We start from the raw sequence: 12,212 nt of genomic DNA, 5'->3' as shown, positions 1-12,212 counted from the left end.
AGCATCAATATGAACATGACTTCAAAAGAGATAATTCTAGGGTAACAACTCTATTGTGATGTTAGTAAATGTAGAAAACAAGAGGAAATGGCATGCAAAGTACTCTAATAGTAAAATGTGGAGATTTTTCCAAAGATCTTTTTTTCTTATCATGAACACACACAAAATGTTTAATATGACTTAAAAATCTAAGAGAAGAGAAAATAAGAAATAAAAGAAACATTCTCAATAATCAGAAAGACTATACTTAGTGATATATAATTTTACATTATATTTCATAATAGTCTGCTGCAAAGAGTTACATTTAAAAATGATACCTAACTTTTTCAAGATTACCTTAGTAAGATGTAGAAAGATAATATAATTTGTGTAATACTTGAGAAAGCCTATAGCTCTAGTTCTGCTAATGGTGGGGATTGGAGGGGGGAGACATTGAGGCAGACCGTCTCCAAATTGTCCAAATTGACCTGGCACCATTGTTACAAATCAACAATCATTCTGTGAGCTTGAAATTCTTTACTATTCATAAAGTGTTAAAATAATAAAGGCTTAATTTAAGCAATATCTTTTGTGAATTAATATATACTAACAAAATTGAATGTTTTCAAAATGGATTTAACTACTTTAGAAACATGGTTCTTCTTGATTGTTAAACATGATGAAATCCTGATAGAAATAAGAGAGAAAATATCCATTGCTTAACATCCATTTTTCAGAAATCGTTATTTTTGTATATTTTCATTTATTGTCTGTTTCCTATTATATGTTTCTAGGACATAAACTCAGTTCTAATTGGAGAGGGAGAAAGGACTATATGCTGTTACACACCTTTATTTATCATGTTATAAAAATAATTTAATTCCTAAAAAACAACTGAAAATAATCTTCTTGTACTACCCATATCCAATAACTATTTGGGCTTTATATTTTATAATTCAAAGAAAGTGCTTAGAACACATGGGATTTGTGATCATTTTTCAGATATAAGTGTAATAGCTTTAACATTAAAAATGTTTTCTTCTCTGGTTTTTCAAAGAAGAAGACCATTATCTAATCAAAACAGGGCTTTCTCCAGGGTAAAGGAGTTTGATTTATTTAAATATATAAAAGGAAAAGAGTCAATAATAAGCTTTGCTATCTGTACTAAGTCATGGCATAGAGTTAATAAAAAGCAACACTTTGCCAGTATAAAATATTTCCATGCTTATTTTCCCCTTGTTTATGAAGAAAAATAAACATTCCTTAAAACACATTCGTCCAGTCTTATATAAGAAAATTAGAAAAGAGAGAAAGGGGAAAATTTGTGCCTGTTCAGTGTGGATGGTTGGATAGAAAGATGTCAGGGACAAATGGATTCTCTGTTTCCAGTGTAGATCTTTGAAAACAGGATGTACCATCTCCTTGTTCTTGATGAGTCCATGGTTGCAGCTAGAAATGATGTCACAATATGCCTACCATTGGCTGCCTGGCTTCAGACATCTAAGGAGATGAACCACCACTGGAGAAGTGAGACACTGGTGAGACTTGTCTGACTTAGGCTCCCTATTTTTCCTTTTTTTATGTGTTGTATTGTAAAGCTGTGGTTCAGAGGGGTTACAGTTACATGAGTAAAGCAATGAGTACATTTCTTGTCCAACCTTGCTAGCCCTTCCCTTGTTGTTCTCCCACTATCCGTTCCCTCACCCACCTCCCTTATTCCTCCCCTACCTCCCTCATTCCTCTCCCCACCCCGAAGTTGTAAAGTTCATTTTAAACATAGTGTCCCTGGGTATCATTGTTGCAATGGGTCATCCCATTTTGTTATTCCCCTTCCTCTTCCCAAATTAGACAAATGTATATATAAGATGCAAGGTACCACAATCAAGTACAGTAGCAACATGGAATATACCATAGGGGGAAGAACATACAAAGGAAACAAAAAAAATCAGTACACTTAAAACTCTTTCTACAAGTGATTAAAAAAAGAATGTTCAGTGTTGTATTTTTATGAAGTCACAATCTTATAAGAAGTAAGAGACAGAAAGTGATCTGGATATATAGGCCAAATAAAGTAAAATAAAGCACAAACCCTTTTCCACTATCCAGAAAGCAGTATTTAGGTGAGACACATGAATTTAGGATGTTCAAAGGAAACTATGAATGGAGTATAGTGCAAGTTCAAAGTCTGAGTTCAAACATTAGCAGGACAGAAATTAAATAAGTAAAACAATTATGGAAGTGAAATAGGGAATCCTAAGTCAGGCCTTGAGACACAAAGGATGTTATTGACAGGTCTTTCTGCGGCATGAGTCAGAACTTCCCTCTCTCCCATGCCCCTCACATTGGATTCCATATTGATATTGTTTTACATTAAGAGTACCAATTCTGTAATAAGCATCCCTAATGTATTTTTATGTAAACTTTATTGTAAAGGTGATGTACAGAGAGGATATAGCTACATAAGTCAGGTAATGAGTACATTTCTTTTTAAAGTGTTACCCGCCCCTTCTTTTTCCTCCACTCTTTCCCCTCCCAACTTCCCTTCCCCCAAGTTGTATACTTCATTTCCAACATAGTGTTTAGTGAGTATCCCTGCTGGATTGGTTCACCCTTTGTCTAATTGCTTCTGTGTTTCCCTTTCCCTTCCCCAAATCAGATAAACTAATATATAAGAAAAAGGGTACAGAAATTTAAAAAAAAAAAATGAAAAGGAATAAACCAAAGGGGGGAAATAACTGTAAACAGTAAAACAAAAATCTTGTTTCCATTTCTTAGAGTTCATTTTGAAAATCATCATTTTATATGATCATAAGCACATAGCTATTGAGACCTTGTGATCCTCTCCAAAAAATTCTCCTTTGTTCTCACTATGTAAATGCTTAGAGTGCTATTCAATTAATCATGTTCAAATGTAAATATTGAACTTTTGCATCATTTAGATAAATACACAATTTTCACTGCATCACAAATAAGTGTACCTGCATTTCACTTCTCTAAAATCGTGAACCTCATATTTTGTTTTTCTACCTCGTTTTTTTCCCTTGTCAAGTAATAATGACATGGATATATGAAACAATATTCAGCAAGATGGTTCATGAGACTGAAATAGGTTTTTTGTTTGAGTTGAGGCTGGGCTACAGAGTGTGACTCTGACTCCAAAAACAATGAAGTCATAATATTCAGTGCACATCTTATGGAATTATGAAAATTGAGGGGCAAGTTTGGGTCAGGAAGGAGAGGAGAGAATGAGGAAAAGGTTGATATCAATAAAGAGGTATTGTGCTTATAAGCTAATTTATCCAGCATAATTACAATATGATGACTTAAGGTATTTATAGATGGTAGAATGACTATATAAAGCTAGAAACACAAAAATGTCCCCTCCACACACATCCATACCCTAACATCTTACATTTTTGGAATGAGAACATTTGAACAATATTCATGTAGCAATAAAAATTTATGATGTATTCTTAAAATCTTAACATATTAAACTTACACCCACAGTGGTCTTTTAACTTAGTCATGATATAGATACGGACATAAGATGCATTTATACAAAGACAGTACTACTAGATAGATAGATATTTATATAGTGAAAGTAAAATTCAACAAAAATTTATCATTTTAAGTGTATAAAAGAATACAATATTGTTAATCATTAGGAATATATTGTCAAACATTTTTTTTCTTTCTCTCTCTGTCTAATTCTTTCTAAACAACTACTATAAGGTATATTAAATAGGTAGGTTTCATTAGGTAGCCAATGAAGATAACACCACACACTATTCAGGCAGGAAAAGAAGTTTATTTACCAAACTGCTGCCCCCCGCCACGCATGGTGGAGAAGCATGGCTGAAAAAGGAAAGGGGGAAAGGAAGAGGGGTGACCCACCTCTGGGCCAGGACTTATCTAGGCCAGGGACAGAAAGAGTTGTGGCCAGGTGGGGGAAAGGTGTGGCCACACTGGATCTGGATGTGACCTCAGAGTCTGGGACCCTCCTAAGGTAAGATGGGAGGCAAGTGACCAGAAGTGGCCCAGGATGTAACCTAGTAGGAAGGGAAGGTTACCCAGGTAAAAGATATTGGGCAGAAACTTAGCCAAAAGGGAGGGAGGCGTCCCTGTGCAGACCTTACATTCCAGCCTTTTGATAATTATGAAAAAGGGCGAAGATTCTCTGGCTACTTCCTGCTTGCAAGGGGTGTCAACAATAGGGGTAAAAGGCTGGAATTTGGTCCCCTCCCTGAGAAGGCAGTGAGCAGCAGCTGTCCTTTGGTGGTGTGAGTCCTAACATGATGTCTGCAAGAAGCGAGTCTCTTGGATGAAGTCTGGAGGAAGTCTTCTCAGGCAGAGGCTGGAAAAAGATGAAAAGGAAAAATATTACTGAAAAGAAAAGATTGGATGTCCATGGCTTGGAGGTGACTTAAGGGATGAGGTAGTGAAGTGTGTGGAGAGGACAGCAGTTAGCTCAGTGTTACTCACCCAGATCTTCAGGAATGTGAGATAACCTTACCTTGGTAGGCCCCAGGGAGGTACAGGTGTACCTCGAAGTCAGTGTTGGTATAGAAGGGGCAAGAGCAAAAAGAAAAAAAAAAAAAAAAGAAGGGGCAGGAGCAGAAGCCTTTTTTATTCTTGACAGGTGAATCCACTGTGGTTGTCCCTTGAGCCTGACTTCTGTGGGGGTGGTCTGCAGAACCTGGTGAGGGCCTGTCCACTTAGGGTGTAAACCACATGGATTAAGGGTCTTGAGAAACACTTGATCACCAGACAAAATTGGGGAAATGGGAAAGGGGCCTTGATCAGGTTGAGAGAGACACTGTTCAGCATGTTGGCGTAACATGTGCCTAAGAAAGGTTAGCACAGGAAGGTAGTCTATTAGTGGAGTCTTGGTATTGTCAGTAGGGAAATTACCTAAGAAAAAAGGTCTTCCATACATTAACTAAAAGGGGCTGAGGAAAGTAGGGCTGTGGGGAGAGACACGTAAGCGGGTGAGCATCAGGGGTAACAGTTCTGGCCAGGATTGCTGGAGCTCTAGAGAAAGTTTAGTATATTGTGTTTTGAGGAGGGCATTAGCTCTTTCAACCTTTCCAGAAGACTGAGGCCTATAAGGAATGTGAAGATTCCACTGGATGTTTAGAGAGGATGCCACCTGTTGGGTGACTTTGGAGATGAAAGCAGGTCTGTTGTCAGATTGAAGTGACCTGGGTAAGCCAAACCTAGGAATAATTTCTTTAATAAGGACAGAGACAACAGTGTCAGCAGTCTCCGACATTGTGGGATAGGCTTCGATCAATCCTGAAAAGGTATCAAACATAGTTAGAAAGTATTTCAGCTGCTTACATCTGGGCATGTGAGTGAAGTGTATCTGCCAGTCTTCCCCTGGGGTATGTCCCCGTGCTTGGTGTGTGGGGAATGCAGCTGGTCAGAGACCACCCTGTGAGGAGGTAAGAGAACATGTGAGGCAGGCTTGGGTAATAGCCTTTAGTCAGGTAGTTAGGCTAGGGCATGGATTAAAGGTTTAAGAAGGTGGGAGAGAGGCTTGTATCCAATGTACAGCACCTGGTGAACCTGGGAAAGGAAGCTGTCTGCTTGTGTCTTAGGAAGAACAACTCTTCCTTCCAGGGACCACCATCCTAGTGCTTCCTGGGAGGCTCCCTGGTGGGTAAGTTCCTCAAGCCCATGTGGGGTGGAAGAGGGCTGTATTGAAGACAATACCAGAAGCAAGGGAGCTGGAAGTTGTCCCTGGAGTTGTCTCTGGGCTGCTAGCTTTGCCTCCCGGTCTGCTTTTGAATTGACAACTGTAATGGCATCCAATCCTGTCTGGTGTCCCCTGCAGTGAATGACCCCCTACCTGTTGGGGGAGGGAAGCAGCTTCTAAAAGCTGTGAGGCATTTTTAATGGGAGTCCCTTTGGTGGTCAGGAAGCCATGCTCCTTCCAGATTGCTGCATGCGAATGGAGAATATGATAGGCATATTTTGAGTCTGTATAAATATTAATCTTTCAACCCCAGGAAGGGCTTAAAATCAGAATATGTTGAATTTCTCTCCATTTTTTTTTCTTTTGTTTGCTTGTTTTTTTCCTTTTTTTGCTCTGAGGAATACCCACAGTTCTGACGGCCTTTTTGCGAAATGGTCTGTCTGCTGCCGACATAGCATCTCAATACCATTGCTGGCTTCTGCATACACTTCCATGCTTCTATGTTTTGATGAGTGAGCTACTCTGATGGTTCTCTGTCACTCAGTCTCTCTCCAGATGTGGTACCTCACCGGAGAACCTGCTAGGCCTTTAACTGAAAGGCCGGTCACCAGGACGCTTGACTCTGGTTGCTTGGCCACTCCTCCCTAGAGGGCTCGGTGACAAGTTGGGACTCCACTTCCATCCAATAAGCCCACCTTCACTCACTAATTTTTTTCTCTCCTATGCCTATAATGGGGTGCTGTGTGTCACTCTAGTGCCGTGAAACCCCTCTGAAATGCCTCTGCACTCCCTGGAAAGCCAGAGCACCTAATTTTTTATGTTGTTCTCAGATTTAGACAATTTTTGCCTCTGCAATAGTAAATGGTCAGAAGTTTGTTTACTTTTAGGCTCTCTTTGGGCTCTCCGCTAATCATGTCCAACTTTATCTCCTTTTTTCTACAACTTTTTGGCTTGTGCCCTGAAGAGTGAAATGCAGGCTGGGTCCTGGGGACTCCCTATAGGTTCCCTCTCAAAGGCTAGCCAAACTAGATTTGATCTATTTGTTCAGGCTTTCTTTGCATTTTTTTTTTTTTCAGAAATTTGCCATCTTGAGTTCGTCATCTTGGCCACATGGTAGGTTAAGGATTTAGCTCCATCTGACCCATACCTTTCCACTACTACTACTCCTCCATCCATCTATTCTAATGTGCCTTTCTAACAAGTTGCTCTTTTCACAGACCCTGGTAACTGAGGCCCAAACATCTGATGTGCTTTGTTAGCAAAGATGTCTAAACATTGTTGTCAAAATTTTAGGTTTTGAGTTTTGTCTTTTTTGTTTTGTGTTGTATATTCTAGTACTGACTATGTGATTCTAAAATATTGGGCATATCTGTGCTAAGATTCTCACATCTAATGAGTTTTGTCATTGCAGAATATTTCTTGGTCAATTCTTGACAAGGACCAGGTAAGCTCTATTCTATTTGATCTCCTTGTTACTTTAATTGGAAATAATAAAGGGTTTTCATGGCAAAGATTACAATTCAAAGCCAGCCCAGGCTGAAAAATCCAAAAGACTCCATCTCCTAAATAACCTGCAAAGAGCCAGGCTGGAAGCATGGCTCAAGACCCTTATCTCTAACCAGCCAAACACTGGAAATGGTCCTGTAACTCAAAGTGGTAGAGCACTAGCCTTGAGCAGAAGTGAGCACCTAGACTCAGTCAGTCTGGGGAACAAGGGACCATGGAGAGGAATAAGAGGAGATGATGTCATATCAGCAACTTTGTGCCTGCCCTTTCAATATTAAGCGAAGTAAGCCAGGCCCAAAGAAACATAGGCCCCATGGTTTCCCTTATTTGCAATATCTAGTATATGTATGAGTCAAGCGGAAAAGGTCAGATAATGTGATGTTAGGAAAATGAACCCTTAGATATGTATTTTAACGTTTTTTTCTTTCATGCATATGTTTCTAACGCATTTATAAGATTATTTCTTTGTTGCTTTGTATGTCCCTCCCCCACAGTATAACCCTGCTTTCACTATATTTGATGTCAGTATAACTTGTGGAGGAGATGGGGAAAAACAAGTCGTTTAAGGATTCAGGTGGACCTGTTGCAACAATGAGAAGTACAAGTTGTCATGTCCAAAACGAGCTTTACAACGTTGGTGCGGGGGGTGGGGGTGGGGGTCGGGAAGATTGGGACTGGGGGGGAGGAGGGAGGCTGGGAAGGGATGTGAAGGGTAAACAAAAGAGGCGGCTGCAATACAAGGTAAGAAATGTACACATTATCCTGCCCATGTAATTGTAACCCCTCTGTACAGTATGTTCACAAATAAAATAAAATATAAAAAAAAAAATTAACCAGAACTGGGAGGTCAATAGAAGTAAGAAGCCTGCCCATCTAGTGTCCATACCTGTCTACCTATTAACTGGACAGGAATTTATATTCTTGCTTTTGTTACCTGAGTTTTCCTCTACCTAGTTGCCAGATGTCAGAAGTAGCTAGGGGCATTTCTACCAACATTTTCAGCCCCAAGTCCTTCTTCTTGCCATTTACTTGCTCTTTAGTATCTTTTTTTCAGCCCATCAATGCCTCATGAGACTTCTCCAGACTGCATCTAAGGACCCACACCCACCAAGGGACAGCTGCTGCTCACTGCTTCTGCTCACTGCTCCTGGATGGCAAGCAGACTCTACCATCCCCTCAGCAAAGTTTCCGCCCAGTACCTGTGTTACCTAGGCAATTGGCACACCTGGAAGAGGTCACATCTGCATCTGAATTTGATGTGGCCACACCTTTCTCCACCCATACCCTACATGAGGTCTAACCCAGGCCCAGATGCTTTCTTTCCCAGGTCTCTTTCCCAGGTCTCTTTCCCAGGTCTTTCCCAGCCATGTGGAATGCCAACATAGCCTGGTGCCAGCCGGAATGATGAATAAACCTACCCCTTACTTGAATACAACATGCATGGTGTGATTCTTACTTGGCTACCTCTTGTTTAAAAACCTAACAACCACATATATAAGCTTGTTATTTTTAAGAATGTATGAATTAAGAAACCAAATTTTGTAATATTTCATTGCCGTTTAGGATATACAAACTAGTACCTTAGAAGATTAAATTTGCATTCAAATTCATGACTAAATTTATTTTTATTATCTTTTTAAATTTATTTCTGATATTAATATGTGTCTTATAAAGAGGTTTTTTGTTTTTTGTTTTTGTTTTTGTTTTGCTGGTCATGAACCTTGAACTCAGGTTCTGGGCTCTGTCTCTGAGCCTCTCTATGCTCAAGGCAAGAGCTCTACTTCAGCCACAGTACCACTTCTGCTTTTTCTGTTTATGTAACAACAAGGAATTGAACCCAAGGTTTCATATATGCTAGGCAAGCATTCTATCATTAAGCCATATTCCCCACCCTTCATAAAAAGTTTTAAGGCCATTTAAAGTAATTAATAATATGATTGATTTATTTTATTTATGGCCCTTGCTTTATTTTATTTTATTTATATTATGTTTAAAGCTCAATAAGGCTTGACAAAATACACTGAGGTGTTTTGCCTATAGTATTTAATTTTTCTAATGAAATATTGTATCAAAACATATAGATAAATATTTTATTATTGAATCATTGATTAATAGAATATACGAAATACCATTTTGTGTTTCGCAAAGAATGAATATTTTTATTGAATATGAATAAGACCAAAAGCTATACATGAGACACTTTTTTGAAATTTTAGTAACACAGAGGCATGTCATAATTATCTGCATTGTTGAAATAGACATGTTAAAAAAAGCAAACAGAGTAAAAAAAAATCTCAGACTCAGGGTAAAGATAAATTAAAATATTAATGGGCATTGTTTGGTATTGCTCCTAGAAAAGCCATTTCCTTCATGAACTATAGAATGGATTCTTTGGTGGACATTTTCTTTCCTGTTTGCTAAATGTATTTCTCCACGAAGTAACAGGTCTCTGCTCCCACTTACTCTTTAAATCAAACAAGGTAAAAAGAGGTCATTGGAAAGATAAAAGATAATCTCAAAGAATTCAGGCATTCTGAATTTCAGTGATTTCTGAAAAAGAAAAGCACATACTGAGTAGAGAAAGTTTTAAGATGTCTATCAGAGTAAGGTACTTTGAAAGCAATCAGTTCTTAAATCATCAAATCTTACATAACATCTTCTGTACAATTTAGCAAAAGTGCATTCCCTTTTATACTAGTTGAGTCAAGAAGAAGGAAGAAGAGACTGACCTGGGGGATAAATTTTGCACATATGATGAATTCAAATCATTTTCAAAATGAATTTCTTAAGCATAGTTATCTGTAATATATTGTTCCTGTATAATCCTGTATATTAAAGGATACGTTAAACCTATTCCCTGGCCAAACAGCTGACAAGAGATATTTTAAAATTTTAAATCAGCTAGAATTGCTATAAGAGAAAGAATACCAAGCATGAGAACAAGAAACCTTTGTATTTAGAGTGACTTTGGGATAGTCACTAATGGAAAAGAGGGTGATCAAAAGATCTGGAGATTCGAGAACTGGTATAGATCTAGGAAAAGACACACTTAGCAATACTATGACTTAATGGAAGCTATAGGGAGTAAGCAAGTAATGTGTGTGGCTGAATTTAATGCTTATATTCCTATGGTTGTGTGTGATATCTGATTTGGGGAAAAGAAGATAATAAAATGGTGAGACAAAAGGACAAAGGGTGAACCAGTGCCACAGTGACACTCAAAAACACAATGTGAACTTAACACCAGCAAGAGCTGACAAGGAGCAGATATCTCCATCCTGCAGATTGCAGAACGGCCCAGAAACCAAGACTCTGGCATGAGTAGAACCCTGACATCCTCACTCCTTCTCAGGGAGCAGCTGCCCCTCCCATACCACTGGAGATCAAAGGCCCTGCTCCAACTCAAGCCATGGAAGAAAACAGAAGGTCATTTAGCAGCTCTCAGGAACCTGACCAGACCAGCTAAACTCAGCTCCACCCAGGGGAAAGTCAGCAGCCCAGGCAGAGAAAGATCCACCCCCAGAGGAGTGACTTTCTTCACTGGGTAAACAGAGCCAGAGGCTGCCCCTCCCTATAGCAGCCTAGACAAACAATTGAAATTCAGTAAACATTAACCCTGAGAATGGCTCCAGGCTGGGCTCTGTGAGTGTCCCAGGAGCTAGTCCCTCAGGGAAAAGCTACTGTTTGCTGAAAGGCCTCAACCCTACCCAGAACCTAGCTTCATCACAGCAGCTCCAAACTGGAGGAAACAGCTATCTCCCTCTTTAAAGATACTCAAAGCAGATCTCCCTCCCACTGAACTAGCCTGGGAGGAGGATCACAAAATCCTCGGTGATGCATAGCATTTTTATGCTTGCTCAAACAAACTAACTTAAGAAACCAATCAAACCACAAGAAAACCAAACACCACAAGCAGATCTTAGACTCCACCAAGAGACTGGCTACACAGGGGAGATACAGGATCATCCCATTCCCCACCCCCACCACCCAAAAAAATCAAAGAACTCTTTTTTGTACCTTTTTTAAAATTTTTATTTTTCAAATTGTTTTCTGTTACTTTTTTTTCCTCCCATAATTTTTATTTTAGGTATATATATTTTAAAAAAAATCTTTTTAAATCTCTTTTCATTTTTTGGTCCTTTTTTAAATTCTTTTCATTTTTTTCTCTTTCTTTTTTGTGTGACATAATTGCTGTTCTTCTCATCTCCAGATATATACCTGTCATTTATATTATTAGCCCTTATCCCCCATTGTGTACATATTTAATCCAGAAATTTGTTACTCAATTCACAACCTTTTAGGCTTAACTACTTTAACAACAGTATTATCTCTTTATACCTATATAATGTTCAAGTAACTAATTTTAAGAATTTTTATTTTTTAGATTTTTATGTCTCCTTTCTGTCCCTCCCCTCCTCTCATCCTATCTTTTTCTTCTCTCAGTAAATTCTTTCTACTTACATAATTTTTGAATGTTCCACTTTTTAAATTTAAATTTTTGTTTTTCCATTTTTTTCCTTTTTTAAATCTCTCTCCTATCATTCTGTCCTATTCATTTCCTTCTCTGAGATTAGGACTTGGTTAAATTCACTCTCCTTTTACCTCTCAACATCCCTCTAACCCTATTCTTCCCCATATTTCTCCTTAAACCTAATAATTTCTGGTTTGCCAAATTCTTTGCAGTTCTTAGCTCATTAATACATAGTTATTTGATGTTGAATAGATTGTATCTGTTGAACCAGATTGTATCTGCAGCCATTTTGACTGTGCAACAATAGGACTCAGGTTAATGCTTGACTAAAAATAGCACAAAATTAGAGTTACTTTCATAGTAAATGGGCAGAACAAGCTGGAAAAACATGAGAAAAAAAAAACATGAGAAAAAAATAGCAAGTCTGGGTAATTCAACTCTCACTCATGATAATCAGGTGACAGAACAGTTAATGAATAATCCAGAAGAGAGTTTCCAAAAAGCTCTACAAACACTACTGGTAAACATAGTGAATGAAAAGATTGAAAACCTGCAAAG

The sequence above is a fragment of the Dipodomys spectabilis genome, unplaced genomic scaffold, assembly GCF_019054845.1.
Source record: "Dipodomys spectabilis isolate Male_0828 unplaced genomic scaffold, ASM1905484v1 ptg000075l, whole genome shotgun sequence".
NCBI classification, from domain to species: domain Eukaryota; kingdom Metazoa; phylum Chordata; class Mammalia; order Rodentia; family Heteromyidae; genus Dipodomys; species Dipodomys spectabilis.
This window is presented reverse-complemented; position numbering follows the sequence as displayed.